This window comes from Pseudorca crassidens, chromosome 3, assembly GCF_039906515.1.
Source record: "Pseudorca crassidens isolate mPseCra1 chromosome 3, mPseCra1.hap1, whole genome shotgun sequence".
In the NCBI taxonomy this organism is placed as follows: domain Eukaryota; kingdom Metazoa; phylum Chordata; class Mammalia; order Artiodactyla; family Delphinidae; genus Pseudorca; species Pseudorca crassidens.
The window spans coordinates 169,849,234-169,868,364 of NC_090298.1; the positions used below are offsets into that span (position 1 = coordinate 169,849,234).

Genomic DNA, 19,131 nt, shown 5'->3' on the forward strand with positions numbered 1-19,131 from the left:
TTCTTAGTTTGATTGTCCTGCCATAAAATATTTATGATTTCCCTCATCATCTTCCCCCTTTAGATCATAAATCTTTTGATAGAAAGCATTAGATGATCAACTATTTGGTCCTTTGGTGCCGAGGTGGTTGCTTACCTGCCTCCGATTCATCATGTCCCTCCATGCTGGGTCTCGAGAGCCCGGTCCTTTTTTTTTCTTTTGGGGGGAGGGGGATGCGCTAGTAGGATGCTTGGCAAGGACTGACTGGTAGCCAATTCTAGGGTGTCCAATAGGACTTAGGCCAGTTGTACTTTATGTGCACTGTGTATGTCCATTACCTTATACAGAATTATAGAAATGATCAGCAGTTTCAATTTGTTTAAGCATCATTATATATTTTATCATAGTAATTTAATGCAGTAATCATAGAAATACACTGATGAAGGCAAGTTTTATAGATTATACATTTGATCAGTCATCTCAGTTTGTTGTACAATCATTGTAGGTGTGCTTTTGGCCGTAGACTTAGAACAAGCAGGGATACATGTCGTGAGTAATTTGATAGCCAGGAAAAGAATGGCAGTGCATAGAATAACAATTGTCTGTAAAGCAAGAGGAAAATGTTGCCTAGTCCTGAGGGTAGCTGACTAAAAAGGTCACTTAAAGCAGGGGTCCCCAACCCTTGGGACGCGGACCACTACCAGTCCTCGGCCTGTTAGGAACCGGGCCGCACAGCAGGAGGTGAGTGGCACCTGCCACCCCCCATTACTTGCATCACTGCCTGAACCATACCTCCCTGCCCCCGCCCCGGTCCATGGAAAAACTGTCTTCCATGAAACCGGTCCCTGGTGCCAAAAAGACTGGGGACCGCTGACTTAAAGGATCACTCTTTCTTACATCTTGTAACCATTTTGCTCTTCGGAAAATTTTACCCGGGCGTGTCTCAACCTCTGGAGGTGTTAACCTAAGTGCAACACGTGTGGCCAATAGCACAAACACCTCCCTGTTTGGGCAGTAGGAGATCTAGGGCAATTCCGTTATCTCACACAACTTGGGCTAAGGAATCTAAGCATTTCTGCTGTGCTGCAGTGCTTCTTGGAGTTTCTTCAACCATCTGACCAATGGTGGCTGATAGGTTTCTAAACGTATCCCTGTTCACATATACTCCTGCGCTAGGAACCAAGATTCCGAAAAGACTTTGCCACCAGGTTTCTTTGGTATCCTCCTCTCATGGATCTCCTGACTCTGTAATGGGGAGAAAAAGGAGGTCCATCTCTCTTTTTGGATAGACAATGGGGTAACATAACGTCCCGCCTTCTACTTGCCAGCTCTTCACACATTTATGTGAATACCCTTGGGAAGGTGGGTCCGTTCCAATACCATATATGAAGACAAAACCTGGGGGAGCACAAGTGACTCCTCCCAGAGGGCTTTTGTTGATGGCTTCGTTAACTGGAAGTTCTCGTAACACAGTATTAAACCGTGGGCCATTTCTTTTGCACACTTTCCAAAAGCTATCCATATGATACTGGAGGTGGGGGAGTTGCTGGCATACGTGACTTGTATCTTTCTCTTTAAGACCTCTGTTAATTAAGTACGGGACACGGGGACTTCCCCGGCGGTCCAGTGGCTACGACTCCGTGCTTCCACTGCAGGGGGCTCGGGTCTGATCCCTGGTCGGGGAACTAAGATCCCGCAAGCTGCGCGGCACGGCCAAAAAAAAGTAAGCGACAGAGTGAGGGGGGCCTAGGGTGAGTTGTGTGCCATCTCTAAGAACCGAAGATAGTGTCAGTCAAGGGACGGACATATTAGTGTTTTGGAGAATTTGAACCTGAAAAGTTAGGCCAGAGGGAGGTGTGTCTGAGTAAGTGGTACCATTAGAAACATCTGAAAAGTCAGTGGCAGGAATTACAAGGGGTTTAATCGGCATTGTACTGACAGATTAAAGTGATGACAGCAATCAGTTAACCTCCCCCAGTACCTATACTTTGTGATAGTTTTACTAAAGAGTTTTCCTTCCACCCTAAACATTGGCCTAAGAACACAGCTAGAAACAGAACAGTAACTTTCCATTTCTTTTTCTATTTTTTGGCTGTGCCGCGCGGCATGCGGGATCTTAGTTCCCTGATCAGGGATGGAACCCGTGACCCCTGCAGGGAAGGCGGGGTGTCTTAACCACTGGGCCGCCAGGGAAGTCCCATAACTTTCCATTTTGATGGAGAGAGGCGGTTTCTTACAGGTCTGGTCTGGACTCTTGGGTTGGCTGTCTACCACTGCTGTCGTGTTCCTCTCATCCTGGTCTGATGGAGCCTCTCTTAGTGCAAGTGGGGTGTCACAAATAGGGGCTGCAGTCCATTCAGGAGGGGAGGCCCTTCTGAGGTGAGAGACGTGACTCCAAGAGATTAGTCCTTTAAGTTTTGCCCCCCCAGGGATTTGTTATGAGTAGCTGGTATGGTCCTTTCCAACGTGGTTGTAGAGAGTCCCTTTTTTGACGTCTTTTCCAATATCTCCAGGCTGTAACCCGTGACCCTTAATAAGGTCTTCGTCTCCCAGGAGCTCACTGTGGAAGGAAATCAGTTACTAATTTTTCATTTTCTTTAAGCACTTTGATGAGTCCCTGACAGTAATGTAGAATGTGACCTTGAAGCAGCGCTGGTTCATACGTACCTTCATCTAAAGGCACAGGTCGCCGCCCAGTAATTATTTCAAAGAGAGACAACTGATGTTTACCAAAGCGGGTAGAGCTAAGGTTGAGGAGTTACCAAGGGAAGAGCTTTTGGCCGTGGAAGATGAAAAGCCTCTGAAAATTTAGCCAATTGTGTTTTAATAGTGCTCTTGGGTCCCTCCTACTACCACTGAGGATTGAGGTGATAGGTGCAGTGAAAATGTTGCATTAGCGGCCGAATCTTACCAGTGGAGTTAATAATCTGTCCAGTAAAATGGGTTCCCTGGTCGCTATGCAACTCAGAAGGAATGCCCCAAAGTGGAATTATTTTTTTCCCAACAGTAATTTGCCTACTGTGAAGGCTACCGGCCTTCTGCAAGGAAATGCCTCCACCCAGTGTGAAAACATGCAGACCGTGACCAGGATGCGTTTATAGCCTTCAGAGGAAGGCACGTGGATGGAGTCCAGCTGCCAAACCTACAAGGGCTCCTCAGGGAGGGGGAAGTGGCCTTGCGAGCCATGAAGGGGTTTACCAGGATTACATTTAGGACAGATACAACATAGGTCATAAACCTTCGTTAAGAGGCCAAGCGACTCACAGAATAGTGTTGAGTATGATGGGAACTTAAGAGAGAATGAACTGAGTGAGAAACACAGCCAGAGGAGACCCCATGAGAAGTTCTTCAGTAGCTTTGCATAAAGAGGGCAGTCGCCGAAATAGCTCTCATACAGGGTGGGAGCTCTTGGCGACTATAACATCCTGTGGTCACAGTGCCTCTGAGTTGAATACACCCAGGACGTGTCCTCTGTCTTCAGGCGCAAAGAGGGAAAATGGTAGTTTATAGTTAGGATGGGCCAGAGCTGGAGCCCGGGCTAGTGTAGGTTCCAGGGCATTTATAGCTTTCTCTCCTTCTGTTCATTCATTCAATTGGGTCTGGCTGATCAGGTTTTTTTTTTTTTTTTTTTTTAAGTATTTTTAAAATTAATTGTTTTGGCCATGTCCCGCAGCATGTGGGATCTTAGTTCCCCGACTAGGGATCAAACCCGTGCCCCATGCAGTGGAAGCGTGGAGTCTTAAGCACTGGACGGCCAGGGAAGTCCCTCTGGCTGATGAGACTTGAGTAACGCATAGAGGTTATTAGGCCACGAGGGAGAAACTCGGTACCCAATTCCTGCAATACCCAGTTAGACCTAGAAATCCTCTCCACTGTTTCTTTCTCTGGGGGAGTGAGAAAGCTAGGATTCCCTTAAGCCTTTCAGAATCAATCAACAATCCTTCCTTAGATATTAAATGACCTAATTATCGCACAGTTGGTGAGCAGAATTGTAGTTGGTCTTTGGACACTTTATGCCTCTTGACACTAGTTGTTGCAGCAAGTGGATAGTGTCTCTTGGCAATCCTGTCCAGTTCTAGAACACAAAAGTATACGTACTGAATCAGAGCAGAGTCATTAGGAAAGTGTACATCAGCCAAATCGGCCTGAAGTATTTGAGAAAAAGTAGGGCTTTCAGTATAGCCTTGTGGCATAACTGTCCAAGTAGGTTGGCCATCTTCCCATGTAAAGGTGAAGAGGTAGGTATTGACTTTCTTTTCTACTGGAATACTCAAGAATGCGCTCCGTAGGTCAACTACTGGGAAATAACAGGTGTCTGATGGGATGGCCGAGAGCAGTGTGGGAGGATTAGGGACGACAGGGTGGCAGGGAATCACAAGAGTACTTGGAGCTCTGGTCCTGAACCAGCCTCCAGGCCTTTCCATTTGGTTTCTTACTGGTAAAATGGGAGTATCGCAGGGACTGGTGCAAGGAATTGTAAGTCTTTTCTTAAGGATTCCTGGATACTTTTAATGCCTCCGGTCTGCGTGGCTATCGTCGGATATTAGATAGAGGCTTGGAATTATCCATAGTTACCTTAATAGGAGTAGCCATTTAAACTTTCCCAATATCTGAGGAAGAAGAGGACCATAATTCCGTAGGCACTTGTAATAGCAAATCATTTTATTTTTTTACTGAAGCGTAGTTGATTTACAGTGTTGCGCCAGTCTCTGCTGCACAGCAAAGTGACTCAGTTTTACATGTACATCTTCTTGAAATACTCTTTTCCATTCTGGTTTATCCCAGGAGATTGGATATAGTTCCCTGTGCTCGGTTCCCTGAGCTCCACAGTAGAACCTTGTCGTTTATCCATTCTAAGTGTAATAGTTTGCACCTACCAACCCTGAACTCCCGTCCCTCTCCCTTCTCCCCCGACCCTTGGCAACCACAAGTCTGTTCTCTATGTGAGTGTGTTTCTGTTTTGTAGATACGTTCATTTTTGCCATATTTAATTTCCACACTTAAGTGATAGGGTATTAGTCTTTCTCTCTCTGACTTACTCCACTTAGCATGGTAATCTCTAGTTGCATCCATGTTGCTGCAAATGGCATTATTCCGTTCTTTTTTTTTGGCTAATATTCCATTGTATAAATGTACCCCATCTTCTTTATCCATTCCTCTGTGGACATGTAGGTTGTTTCCATGTCTTGGCTGTTGTGAATAGTGCTGCTGTGAACGTTAGGGTACATGTATCTTTTTGAATTATAATTTTGTCTGGATATATGCCCAGGACTGGGATTGCTGGATCATATGGTAACTCTAGTTTTCTGAGGAACCTCCATACTGTTCTCCATAGTGGCTGCACCAACTTACATCCCCACCAACAGTGTAGGAGGGTTCCCTTTTGTCCACACCCTCTCCAGCATTTGTTATCTGTAGACTTTAATGATGGCCATTCTGACCTGTGTGAGGTGGTAGCTCACTGTAGTTTTGATTTGCACTTTTCTAATAACTAGTGATGTTGAGCATCTTTTCTCATGCCTATTGGCCATTTGTGTCTTCTTTGGAGAAACGTCTATTAAGGTCTTCTGCCCATTTTTCGATTGGGTTTTTTTGTTGTTGTTGAGTTGTATGAGCTGTTTGTATTGGGTTGGCCAATAAGATATTATGGAAAAACCCAAACTTTGGCCCACCCAATATATTTTGGAAATTAAGCCCTTGTCAGTCACATCATTTGCAGATATTTTCTCCTATTCCGTAGGTTGTCTTTTAGGTTTTCTTTTGTTTATGGTTTCCTTTGCTGTACAAAAGCTTGTAAGTTTTCGTTTCTATTGCCTTGGGAGACTGACTTAAGGGAACATCCCTGACATTAAGGGAACAGTTTATGTCAGAATGTTTTGCCTATGCTCTCTTCTAGGAGTTTCATGGTATCATGTCTTATGTTTAAGTCTTTATTGTGAGGTTATTTTTGTGCATGGTGTGAGGGTGTGTTCTAACTCCATTGATTTACATGCAGCTGTCCTGTAACAGCAAATCATTAATTTCCTCTTGATTTGTCTGAATTTTGATTTTCATAACCATTCACTTTTCAGTAATTATGTTCTCAGCATCTACAGCTTCTAAGTCTAAAATCATTTCACCTACAGGTGAAAAGGCAATATGGGCATTATATGCCTCTAAAAGGTCTCATCCAATCAGATGAATTGGAGCACATTCACCAAAAGGAGTACATGTCCTCCTGTGACAGTTCCTAGCTGAACAATTACTGGTTCTGATTTAAAAACCTGCACAGGAAAGTTTGAAACCCCTACCATGAGAATCGATTGTTTACCCCGAGCGAGAGGGCAGTGAATAAGGGTCGGGTTAAGGACAGAGTGGAGCCCCTGTGTCCACAGGGCCTTAGAAGTTTCCCCTCTGATAGTTATTTCAGTCTCCCCTAAGGTATTTGTGAGGAGGAGGGGAAAATGCCCTCTCGTAATCCTCAGAGCACCTCTCTTCCTTTTTTATTTTACCTTGTTCCAAGTCTCGCTTGAATTTGTGGCAATCCCTTTTAAAATGTACATGTTTTTTGCAGTTTCCAAGCCTGGCTGGAATTTGGGCAGGTGAGTTTTGGAGGGCCGCCAAACTGCTGTAGCTGCAGTCATAATCTTGGCTTTTTCCTTCTCTCCTTTCCATAAGGTTTTAGAAAGCTTAGCAGCAGCAGTGACAAGGGCATTAGTATGCATAGTGGCCCAATCAAGTTCATGTCTTTTAACCAGGCGTACCAATTCTTCATCTAATTCTTCTAGAAAAATACCTTCTAGAAAAATAGAATGTAATACTGAATCATTCTGATGGTTTACAAAACTCTGGATCCATGCCAGAGTGTTGTTTGAATGTTTTTTCAAATCTTTCAAAATAATCAGTTTCTCTTGGCCTCTATTTACACTGATGGATCTTTGCCCAATCTGTTTTCTTTTTTAAAAATACATGTCTTATTTATTTATTTGGCTGTGTTGGGTCTTCGTTGTGGCATGCAGGATCTTTCAGTTGCTGCATGTGGGATCTAGTTCCCTGACCAGGGGTCGAACCTGGGCCCCCTGCATTGGGAGCGTGGAGTCTTAGCCACTGGACCACCAGGGAAGTCCCATGCTCAATCTGTTTTCTGTGGGAAGATTTCTGGAATAGCCTGATAAAATGTGGGCAACTTCTCTACCTGTCTGGCGATCTGTATCCTCACACTTCTGAAAATCCTCCATAGGTGCTTTCCAATTTATGTCTTAGAGCCATTCTTTTGCTTTACTTTCAGAGACTAGTCAATGTAGAGCTGGTACAAGTCTGAATATCCAGGCTCGTAAGTTCTTACTGTAAGATCAAATTCCTTAGCAAAAGCTAAAGGGTCTTTGTAAGGGATCTGGAAAATCCTTAGTCAAGTTCCTAAGTTTTGTCCTAGTCCAGGGGCTGTAGATAGAGCAGGTTCCCCTCTGCTCATGGGCTTCTCCTTAAACTTGGTGTTGCTTTCATTTTCTATCTCGCATTCAATATATTTTGGTGGAGGAGGGAGAACAGGAAGGGCAGGGCAGAGCGGGCAACTCAGAAAGAAGAGAACATCAAGAAGCTGGAGATGGAGGTTGAGGCTTTCTCTAATTCAGCCACCGCCGTTTCTAATCATTTTTGGTTTGTTTCTTACAATGAAGCCATTTTATTATTTCCTCACTTGTGAGGCTTCCAGGTCCCAATTAGAATATGCCTCCCTATATACACTACCGAATGTAAAACAGATAGCTAGTGGGAAGCAGCCACATAGCACAGGGAGATCTGCTCGGTGCTTTGTGGCCACCTAGAGGGGTGGGGTAGCGAGGGTGGGAGGGAGACACAAGAGGGAGGGGATATGGGGACATGTGCATGCATATGGTGGATTCGCTTTGGTGTACAACAGAAACTAACACAGCATCATGAAGCAATTATATACTCCAATAAAGATGTATGCTTTTTCTAATTAAACGTGCAAATAAACCAATGTAGGTAAATCAAAAGTACCCCATTTTGGCCATTTCAGGGACAAGTTATCTTTGGTCAGGTTTTCCCATTTGGTTAAATACTTGCAAGTATCAGTTCCATGGGCATCATACATAAACTCAGCTGGTGTTACCATAGGTGGCTGTCTGTCCAGGAGCTATTCAGCCTTCAAGGCACAGTTTCCCACTGTTAGTTTTGCTAGCCTGATTCAGATATGAGACATGATCTGAACAGTTTTCTAAGGGCAGTGCGATGGATCAGATGTGTGCGGATTCTGAGTCTAGCTCGTCAGGGAGTAGCCCTTGGGTCGGTTTGACTCTGTTAAGTGCCTCGGTTTCTCCTTCCGACAGCCTAAAACTGCCGTGGGTGCTCGGGGCATTGGGGGATCAGCCTTTATTATGCCCCCCGTGGTGAGCAGAATGGTTGCAGCGGGATCCCCTGTGGGACCGCTACACATCACGAGGATCTAGCCTCAGACAATAAAAAAATAAAATAAAAAGTGGAAGCAAGTTGAGGTTGTGAGTCTTCAATTATTGGGGCCAAGAACCTGTTGGCCGGATCCTGGACAGCTAAATAGGAGCCTTGAGATGTCAGTATCATGTCTGTAATACTGGGGATGGGAACCTTTGCGGCAGGAGCTGTGCGTCTGTTTCAACAGCACTGGCAGAGCGGGCTGTCACAGGATGACCCCTCTCTGATGATGGGCTGAAGGCCCCCTGCACATCGCTCCAGGTGATACAGATACCAATTCATGTTGCATTTCCTGGTGGCACTGCTTGGCCTGGTTCCCAGTTCCTATTCCCTGAGGTCAGTTGCAAGCATGACTCCATCCATCCTGTTTGTGATGCCAGTTTTTTCTTTGTTGTTTATTTACTTAGTTATTTAATTTTTTAAATTAATTTATTTCGGCTGCGTTGGGTCTTCGTTGCTGTGCGTGGGCTTTCTCTAGTTGTGGCGAGCGGGGGCCACTCTTCCTTGCGGTGCGCGGGCTTCCCATTGCAGTGGCTTCTCTTCATATTCATAACTTTGTGTTATCCCATTACCTGTAACCTCCCTGGTTTCAGCTGAAAAGCCAGCTCATGGTCTTACAGTGGTTCGCTTTTAGGGGACAAGGTGTTTTTCTTGCTGCTTTCAAGCTTTTCTCCTTGTCTTTGACTTTCACCATTTTCACTGTGATGTATCTGTGTGTGGAACACTTGGCAGTTTATTCTTCAGAGTCCATTGGACATCTGTATATGTAGTTTGGTGATTTTCAATAAATTTAGCACGTTTTCAGCCGGTACTTCTTTGAGTATTTGTCCTCTTCTTTCTCTCCTGCTGCCGTCACCCAGTATTGGTGCACTAAACGCTGCCCCACATTTCTCTGAGGCTCTTCCACCTTCATTCATATCAGATTGTACCATCAGTCAGTGTTCAAGTTCACTAATTTCCTCTGCCAGTTTCAATTGACTGTGAAGCTCCTCTAGTGAATTACTTCTTATCATATTGTGGGGTGTCAGGGGTGTCCAAGACCAGCCCCAGGTCTGGGGATTCACTACAGAGCTCACTACAGAGCTCTGTTTCAGAAAAGCAGTTATACACAGTTTATATTACAGGGAAAGGACATGTATTTATTACAGGGAAAGGACATGTATTTAAATTAGTGAATTAGTACTTAGGGCAGAATCCAGGAGAAACTAGGCTCAGAGTTTGTTATCCTCAGTGGAGTTGCATGGGCAGAGCTTAATTTGCGACAACAGGTATGAAATATTACTACTAACAGGAGAGCTCACCCGAACCTTGGAGTTGCGAGCCTGGGTTGTTTTGTTTTCCTCTTTGTTTTTACTATTTTTGGCTGTGTTGGATCTTTGTTGCTGTTCACAGGCTTTCTCTAGTTGCGGTGAGCAGGAGCTACTCTTTGTTGTGGTGCACAGGCTTCTCATCACAGTGGCTTCTCTCGTTGCGGAGCACAGGCTCTAGGCACGCAAGCTTCAGTAGTTGTGGTGCTCAGGCTTAGTTGCTTCAAAGCATGTGGGATGTTCCTGGACCAGGGCTTGAACCCATGTCACCTGCATTGGCAGGCGGATTCTTAACCACTGTGCCAACAGGGAAGTCACCCACTCTCACCACTTTTATTCAACACAGTTTGGAAGTCCTAGCCATGGCAATCAGAGAATAAAAAGAAATAATAGGAATCCAACTTGGAAAAGAAGAAGTAAAACTCACTGCAGATGAGATGATACTATATGTAGAAAATTGTAAAGATGCTACCAGAAAACTACTAGAGCTCATCAATGAATCTGGTAAAGTTGCAGGATACAAAAAATGGAGAGATACAAATTTGAGAAATCGGTTGCATTTCTATATGCTAACAACGAAAGATCAGGAATCTTTACCACTGCATCAAAAAGAATAAAATACCTAGGAAAAAACTTACCTAAGGAGGCAAAAGACCCGTACTCCGAAAACTATAAGAAGTCAAAGATGACACAAACAGACAGAAAGGTATACCATGTTTTGGGGTTGAAAGAATCAACATCTTCAAAATGACTGTAACTACCCAAGGCAATCTATAGATTCGGTGCAATCCCTATCAAATCACCAATGTCATTCACAGAACTAGAACAAAACATTTTTAAATTCGGACGGAGACACAAAAGACCCCAAATAGACAAAGCAATCTTGAGAAAGAATATCAGAGCTGGAGGAATCGGGCTCCCTGACTTCAGACTATACTACAAACATGATGAAAACAGTACGGAACTGGCACAAAAGAACAGAAATATAGATCAATGGAACAGGATAGAAAGCCCAGAAGTAAACCCATGCACTATGGCCAAGTAATCTAAGAAAAGGACGCAAGAATATACAATGGAGAAAAGACAGTCTCTCCAACAAGTGGTGCTGGGAAAACTGGACTTCTGCACATAACACCATATACAAAATAAACTCAAAATGGATTAAAGACCTAAACATAGGAAGAACACTCTTTCACATAAGTTGCAGCAGTATCTTTTTTGATCAGTCTCCTAGAGTAATGGCAATAAAAACAAAAATAAACAAATGGAACCTTAATTAAACTCAAAAGCTTTTGCACAGCAAAGGAAACCATAAAGAAATGAAAAGACAACCCACAGAAGGGGAGAAAATATTTGCAAATGATGCTAGAGACAAGGGATTAATCTCCAAAATCTACAAACAGCCCATGCAACTAAATATCAAAAAAAAAAACAAACACCCAGGCATATGAAAAGATGCTCAAAAAGTCTACACGTAATGCTGGAGAGGGTGTGGAGAAAAGGGAACCCTCCTACACTGTTGGTGTCAATGTAAATTTGTACAGCCACTATGGAGAACAGTATGGAGGTTCCTTAAAAAACTTAAAATAGAGCTACCATACGATCCAGCAATCCCACTCCTGGGTATATATCTGGAGAAAACCATGGTTCGAAAGGATACATGCACCCCAATGTTCACTGCAGCACTGTTTCACTGTTTACAATAGCCAAGACATGAAAGGCAACCTAAATGTCTGTCAACAGAGGAATGGATAAAGAAGATGTGGTGCATATATACAATGGAGTATTACTCGGCCATTAAAAAGAAATAATGCCATTTGCAGCAACATGGATGGACCTGGAGATTATAATACTAAGTGATACTAAGTGAAGTAAGTCAGAGAAAGACATATCATATGATATCACTTACATGAGGAATCTTTAAATAAAAAAATGATACAAGTGAACTTATTTACAAAACAAATACAGACTTAGAAAACAAACGTATGGTTACCAAAGGGGAAAGATGTAGGGGGAGGGATATACTGGGAGTTTGGGATTGACATATACACACTACTATATTTAAAATAGGACCTACTGTACTACTGTATAGCACAGGACACTCTGCTCAATATTCTGTAATAACCTAAATGGGAAAATAATTTGAAAAATAATAGATACATGTATAAGTACACCTGAAAGTAACACAATATTGTTAACCAACTATATATACCCCAATATTTTTTGCAGAAGGAGAAACCCATCATAAAATTCAAATTAGAATCTCAAGGGGTCTTGAAACGCCAAAACAATATTGATAAAGAAGAATAAAACTGGACAACTCCTATATCCTGATTTCAAAGCTACAGTACTCAAAACAGTGTGGTACTGGTATAAAGACAGATGTATAGACCAAGGGAATAGAGTGAAAAGACCATCCAATGGGGGAGAGGACAGCATTTTCAACAGACAACACTGGGAAATGCAATATCCACATGGAAAAGTTGGACCCTTACCTAACATGATATACAAAAATTAACTCTGGGGGGCCTGGGCCAAGGCTCTGGCCGCAGGCAGGGAGCAGCCTGCAGCTGGCAGGGGCGGGCACGCGCTGGGGCTCAGTGCAGGCCCAGCCCTGGGAGGGGCCCAGCTTACTCCGCCCCTGGCCAGGAAATGACTCAAAAAACTGTTCGTGATGTGGGGAAGAGAGGTCCCCGTTGGGGCTGGGCGGCCAAGGAGCCATGCCTACCTGGGGGGCTGGCTCCCCGTCCCATGACCGTTTTGCGGTGTCTGCAGAGGCCGAGGACAAGGTGCAAGAACAGCAACCCCATGAGCGTCCTCCCGCAGGACTGTCCTGAGAACCCTCACATCTGGCTGCAGCTGGAGGGCCCCAAGGAGAACGCTAGCAGAGCCAAGGAGTACCTGAAGGGTCTCTGCAGCCCAGAGCTACAGAATGCAATTCACTACTCACCCAAACTGCACTGCATCTTTCTGGGAGCCCAGGGCTTCTTCCTTGATTGCCTGACTTGGAGCACATCAGCCCACCTGGTGCCGGGGGCGCCCGGCTCGCTGATTTGTCAGCGGCCTGACCGAGGCCTTTGTCATGGTCCAGAGCCGAGTGGAGGAGCTGGTGGAGCGGCTGAGCTGGGACTTTCGGCTGGGGCCATCCCCTGGAGCCTCTCAGTGCGCCGGAGTGCTGAGAGAATTCTCTTCTCTGCTGCAGAGGCCCTGCTGCAGCTGCCCCTTGCTGTCCAGGAAGAACTGCTGAGCCTGGTTCAAGAGGCATCCAGGGGGGCAGGGGTCTGCTGGGTGCTCAGCACCAGGGAGTCAGGAGTCCCCTGAGTGATGGCAGGGAGTCTCTGGACACAGGACCTGCAGGGTGGCAGGAGTCAAGGGGAGAGAGACATGCTATGGGGAAGGAGGGGACAAAGCACGGTGGTCCCAGGGAGATGGATTTGGGATGGAAGGAGTGGCCCGGGAAAGAGGACTGGGAAAGACAAGTGGCCTTCAGGCCACAGGAGGAGGAGAGGCAGGGCAGGCAGTGCCTCTGAAAGGGAAGGCTCTGGGGAAGAAGGGGGTGCCTCAGGAGAGAGGAAGGTTCTGGGTCCAGGGCCCTGGCACCCAGGGCCCCTTCAGAAGGCAGCCCAACCCCGGGGAGCCTCTCTCCTGCAGCAGCTCCATAATGGGGAAGCCTCACCTCCAAGAGTGCGCAGCCCCCCACCAGCGCCTGAACCCCATTGGCACTGTGGAGATGAAGGGGACACAGGAGACTGGGCAGACAAGCAGCAGGTCGTGGCTCAAGGTCGGGGGTCTCCGTGGAAACGAGGCACCTGGGGGGGTAATTTGGTGACTGGCACGCAGCATTTCCAGGAGGCCCTCCAGGACCCTTTCACCCTGTGCCTTGCCAATGTGCCACGCAAGCCAGACCTCCGCCATATTGTCATCGATGGCAGCAACGTGGCCATGGTGCATGGCCTCCAGCCGGGGCATTGCCATTGCTGTGCAGTACTTCTGGGGCCGTGGCCACTGCGACATAACTGTCTTTGTGCCTCAGTGGCATTTCAGTAGGGACTCCAAGGTGTCAGAGAGGGTCACTTCCTGCACAAGCTGTATTCCCTCAGCCTGCTCTCCCTCACTCCCTCCCGGGACTCCCTCCCGGGTCTTGGATGGCAAGAGGATCTCTTCCTATGACGACAGGTTCATGGTGAAGCTGGCTGAAGAGACCGATGGGATCATCGGGACCTGGCAGAGGAGTCTGAGAAGTGGATGGCAATCATTAGAGCGCCTGCTGCCCTTCACCTTTGTGGGAAACCATGGTGCCTGATGACCCACTGGGGCGAAATGGCCCTGCACTGGATGAGTTCCTGAAGAAGCCGGTCAGGGCACAGGGGTCTTCTAAGGCGCAGCATTCTGCCAGGGGCTTCACAGAACACAGTCAGCAGCAGCGGGGGAGAAAAGAAGAGGAAAAAGGCAGTGGTGGCATTCGGAAGACGTGGGAGCCAGAGCGGCTCCGGCACCAGCTGCTGGAGGTGTTTTGGACTTCATCCTGCGGCGGCCGTACTGCCGGGACGTCAACCAGCTCTCTGAGGCCCTGCTCAGTCTCACCTGTCTGAGTGACTGCCACCCCGTCAGCCCCAGCCTCATCCAGCTCAGCTCATTCTGTGAGGGTCCCTCTGCTGCTCAGACCCTGACCCAGTCTCACCCTGAGTTGGTGCTTTTCAGGGAAGCACCAAGGAAGCGCATTCGTGTGTGGGGGATGCTCTTGCCTGGGGCACTTTGGGGACAGGTCTGTAAGGACCTCAACCAGCTCTCAGGAGGTTCTGCTCAGCCTTAACTTCTTAACCTTGCTTTATGCAGGGTTGCTGTAGGGAATGGGGGCTGCTGGGAAGGGTGAGTCACGGAGATGGGGACTGTCGGCCCCTCCTCTATGCTGAGCTGGGGATGGAGGCTAGAGTGGATGGGAGGGGAACTGAGCTGGGGATGGAGGCTAGAGTGGGTGGGAGGGGAATGTAGAACAGGTGGCCAGGAAGCTAAGCCTTTCCTCCTCCTGGCTGCTGCTCTGACGGCCAGAGGACAGGACGAGTCCCAGGCCTGGCTGGGCTCCTGGGCCACAGTGGGGCAGCAGGGATCTGCTGGAGAAGGCAGAGGGAGACTTGGCTTCTGGTCTCAGTTATGCCTGCCTGTGACCTTACAAGTCAGGGGTAAAAAAGCCTGTTGGGAGGAGAGATGAGAACGTGGAGGAAAGGTACTTGGACCAAGCCTCAGGTGTGTCTGTCTGTGGTTGCACAGGCTTCCTAACCAAAACCTCACTTTCAGAGAGCTGACGGTCCTCTGTCCCCAGGACCTGTGCCCTAGATTTTTAACACTGCATCCTCAGTATAACATGCCCTATAATGGCTGCGTCCCTTTTGGGCAACCCCCACCCCCCCCGCCGGCACGAATATGTGTCAGAAAGTCCGCAGTCCCCGGTTAATGCACTTGCTCAAGCGCTGAGCAGTCACCAAACCAATGAAGCCATGTTCTGCGAGGAAAACGTTCATGTGACCTGACCCTAGCATCTTCTTTACAGAACATATATGTTGCATAAAACGAGACCCACTTCAAAAAAAAAAAAAAAAATTAACTGAATAGCTCGAATAGCTCCTAAATGTAAGACCTACAACAATAAAACTCTTGGAAGAAAACGGGACAAAAGTTTTGTAACAATGGATTTGGCAATAATTTCCTGGATATGACACCTGGATATGATACCAAAAGCCCAGAACAAAACAGTAAGGACAAATTGGGCTGCTTGAGATTAAAGTTGTGAATCTAAAGACATTCTCATCAGAGTAAAAAGGCAACACATAGAATGTGAGAAAACATTTGCAAATCATGTATCTGATAAGGGATTAATATCCAGAATATAAAGAACTAAAACTCAACAACAAAAAACCAAACACCAAAATGGGCAATGAGCGTGAATAGACATTTCTCCAAAGAGACACACAAGAGAGAAAGCGGCGGGCGGGGCCGGTAGGGCGGTGAGCAACGCCCGCACCAAATGCCGCCAGCACTTCCCCTTCGAGGCGCTGTCTCAGGGGCAGCAGCTGTGCAAGGAATGTCGGCTTGTACCCCCCGTTGTGAAGTGCACCTACTGTAGGACTGAGTACCGGCAGGAGAGTAAAACCAATACAGTATGCGAGAAGTGTGCTCAGAATGTGCAGTTGTGTGGAATGCCCAAACCTCGGCAGCACTGCAGTGTAACTGCAGCATTCACTGGCACCAAAGCCAGTGCTGCACACATTCAGAGAATCCTGTGAACAGGGCAAGCGGGCGGCAGGGTGCATTTGACAGGAAAGATGGCAGAAAAAAGCCAGACGGGAAATTGTTACGCTGGCTGTGCACACTTTCATACAAACGGGTCCTTCAGAAGACCAAAGAGCAGAGGAAGCACCTGAGCAGTTGTTCCCGTGCCAGCCACCAGGAGAAGCAGCAAGAAAACACTTCCTACATCTGCAATTCAAAATGAAATCCTAAAGAAAAAATCCAGGCTTGAGTTGATCACAACCAATGGCGATAGCTTTTCCTCAGACCTGACTCTGGACTCACCAGGCACTGACCACTCTGTCACCTTTGCCCAAAGGAAGAAGCAGCCACTCTGAAGAAGATGCCGCATCAAAAGGATCAGATGATTTTAGAGAAGAGAAGAAGGTCACGGAGTTGAAGGCTGATTCTCAATACCAAGCATCTCAGATGAGAGCCAAAATGAACCAGATGGAGAAAACCCACAAACAATTGCAGGCCAAAAACCGAGAGCTCCTGAAGCCAAGCAGCTGCCTTGTCCAAGAACAAGAAGTCAGAGAAGTCAGGAGCTATAACCTCTCCGTGAGAGACCACGAGAGACCACGAGAGACCACAAGGACGCTCCTGGCAATAGCAACGGATTCCTGGGTTAGGGTGGCAACCTGGCTGTTCTCTGGGAATTGCAAGCTTTCTTAAGAAATCTCTGTTTTACTATAGTTACCCTTCTTTGTGCGATTGCAGTGGGCTGAATGGAAACACCTGCTTTGTGCTGTATTATGACTGCATGCTTGAATGATTTGGGGTTTCAGGCTCGCTCTCTCTCATCTCTCCCTCACTCCCCTCTCTCTATCCCAAACCCTTCTCTCAGTACTACCGTCTCTCTCGTTACTTGTGCATGTGTGTGCTGGTCACTGCAGAATGGCTTTTTGTTTTTGGTCCATCATTGCATCCTGCCACACCCATGAGCAAACACTTTGGCATTAATTACATCACTGCCACCCTCTGAACTTTGAAAACTGCCACCTTAAGACTTGGTACCGTGGAAGAGACTTTTTCTCTCCAATAAACCTTTTGCTTCAGGGTATACTCTTTGGTTTTTTTCCAGGTATATTATGTATGAACTTTATACTACGTATAGCCAGAGTTTTTAAAAAAACAAACTTTTTCTTGATAAAGGAATAATGATAGCCTAGCTCATTCTTCTTGTAAAAGTGATGCCTCTTAAAAAGAAGTCCTGGGGCTTCCCTGATGGCGCAGTGGTTGAGAGTCCGCCTGCCGATGCAGGGGACACGGGTTCGTGCCCCGGTCCGGGAAGATCCCGCATGCTGCGGAGCGGCTGGGCCCGTGAGCCATGGCCGCTGGGCCTGCGCGTCCGGAGCCTGTGCTCCGCAACGGGAGAGGCCACAACAGTGAGAGGCCCGCGTACTGCAAAAAAAAAAAAAAAGAAGTCCTACTCTCTAGCGTTTAGTAAAAGAATCAGATCTTTTCTTTGTTACCTTGGAGTCTTAAAAACTGATGGCTAAGGTGAAACAATTCAATATGTAAGTATGGAGTTAAGTATCTTCTTACATGCTCTTCCAAGAAATCCTCCAAAAGGCACCTAAGGGCAGAAAGAAAGGTTGTCCAGGTTGTACTGGACACTTCTCTCCCCTACCGCTTTCTTGATTGTTTTATGTGACTGATTTTAAATTCTCACACTGCCACCTATTTTTTAAAAAATACCCTTACATCCGTTGTCATACTGGGCCATTTTCAGGTAACTTTTTTTTTTTTTACCTGATTCAAAATGGGATAATATTTGGACTACAGAGCATTTTGGAGGTTAGTATGAGCTGCTCTAGTAGGGACCATAAGTCTGACTGGGGCAGTGATATCACTCCACCTCTTCCCCACTCCTCCCTACCCAGCCCTGCTTTTAATGGAAATGTGTTGAAAACAGGTGCTTCTCTATCAAAAGCAGCTTGGCCCCAGCCTGAATTTTGTCCTGTTTTCCCTTCAGGCCTTTTCCAGGTGAGAGGATAGATTGGCATTTCTAGCCATTGTCTCAGGTCCTCTAGGTGATGTTTGTGAAAGGAACTAGAGATGTGTAGTGTGCCATGAAACAGGAAAACCAGCTACCTTGGAATCATTAGTGCAGGGGGCGGAACTAGAGTTAGAGGTAATCATAAGGGCAGACGACATTTGTACCTCAGTCTACCAAAAGTGTAGCAGTAAGTTTAACTTGCTAGGCGTTTCCGAGGAGCAAATGCTTCTAATTGGTGAGCATTCTCACAAGGCTCAGCTATGGCCTTAGAAAGGCCCTGTCACAGTCCGATAAATTGTAGCTGGGCCTGTGTGTATTTTTGATTGGACTAGCACAACCAACAGGTGTAATTTAATTAATGGTTACAGGACATAGTACTCCATTATTCCCCCCGGGCTCAAAAAACTCTATCTCATAGGGGTTTACACCCCCCTTACCCCTTACAAAACTGATGGTCTGCTTTAATATTCACCACCCCCCTACACTGCTTCGTCCCTAGATCTACGTGCACTTTTTTTTAATAAATCAACACTAAATCTGACACAAGCCCCATAATGAAATCATACAAATAATTTTCTACTCCACGGGTTAATGTAGCTTAAATTTTTATAAAGCAAGACACTGAAAATGTCTAGATGGGCATTACTGCCCCATCAACACAAAGGTTTGGTCCTAGCCTTTCTATTAGTTCTTAGCAGACTTACACATGAAAGCATCCGCATCCCAGTGAGAATGCCCTCCAAATCATTAGAGACTAAAAGGAGCGGGTATCAAGCACACTACGCTAGTAGCTCATAATGGCTAACTAGGGTTGGTAAATTTCGTGCCAGCCACCGCGGTCATATGATTGACCCAAATTAACAGACACCCGGCGTAAAGAGTGTCAAGGAGCAATACAAAAATAAAGTCAAGCCTTAATTAAGCTGTAAAAAGCCATAATTAAAATTAAGTTAAACTACGAAAGTAACTTTATCATAAACTGAGTACACGACAACTAAGACCCAAACTGGGATTAGATACCCCACTATGCTTAGTCGTAAACTTAAATAGTCCTAAAACAAGACTATTCGCCAGAGTACTATCGGCAACAGCCCACAACTCAAAGGACTT

The 19,131-nt window shown here is 46.2% G+C and overlaps 1 long non-coding RNA gene and 2 pseudogenes across 1 annotated transcript in view; 2 read left to right on the forward strand and 1 right to left on the reverse strand.

Annotated features, from left to right (window-relative positions):
* Positions 1-353: 353 nt before the first annotated feature.
* Positions 354-19,131, reverse strand: part of LOC137222667 (uncharacterized) — a 57,016-nt gene continuing 38,238 nt past the window's right edge. Inside the window, exon 3 of the long non-coding RNA XR_010942535.1 lies at positions 354-2,539. This is a non-coding gene — a long non-coding RNA (uncharacterized lncRNA). The remainder of the gene's footprint in view (positions 2,540-19,131) is intronic.
* Positions 9,569-15,759, forward strand: LOC137222661 (protein KHNYN pseudogene; annotated as a pseudogene).
* Positions 15,677-17,260, forward strand: LOC137220596 (protein FAM76A pseudogene; annotated as a pseudogene).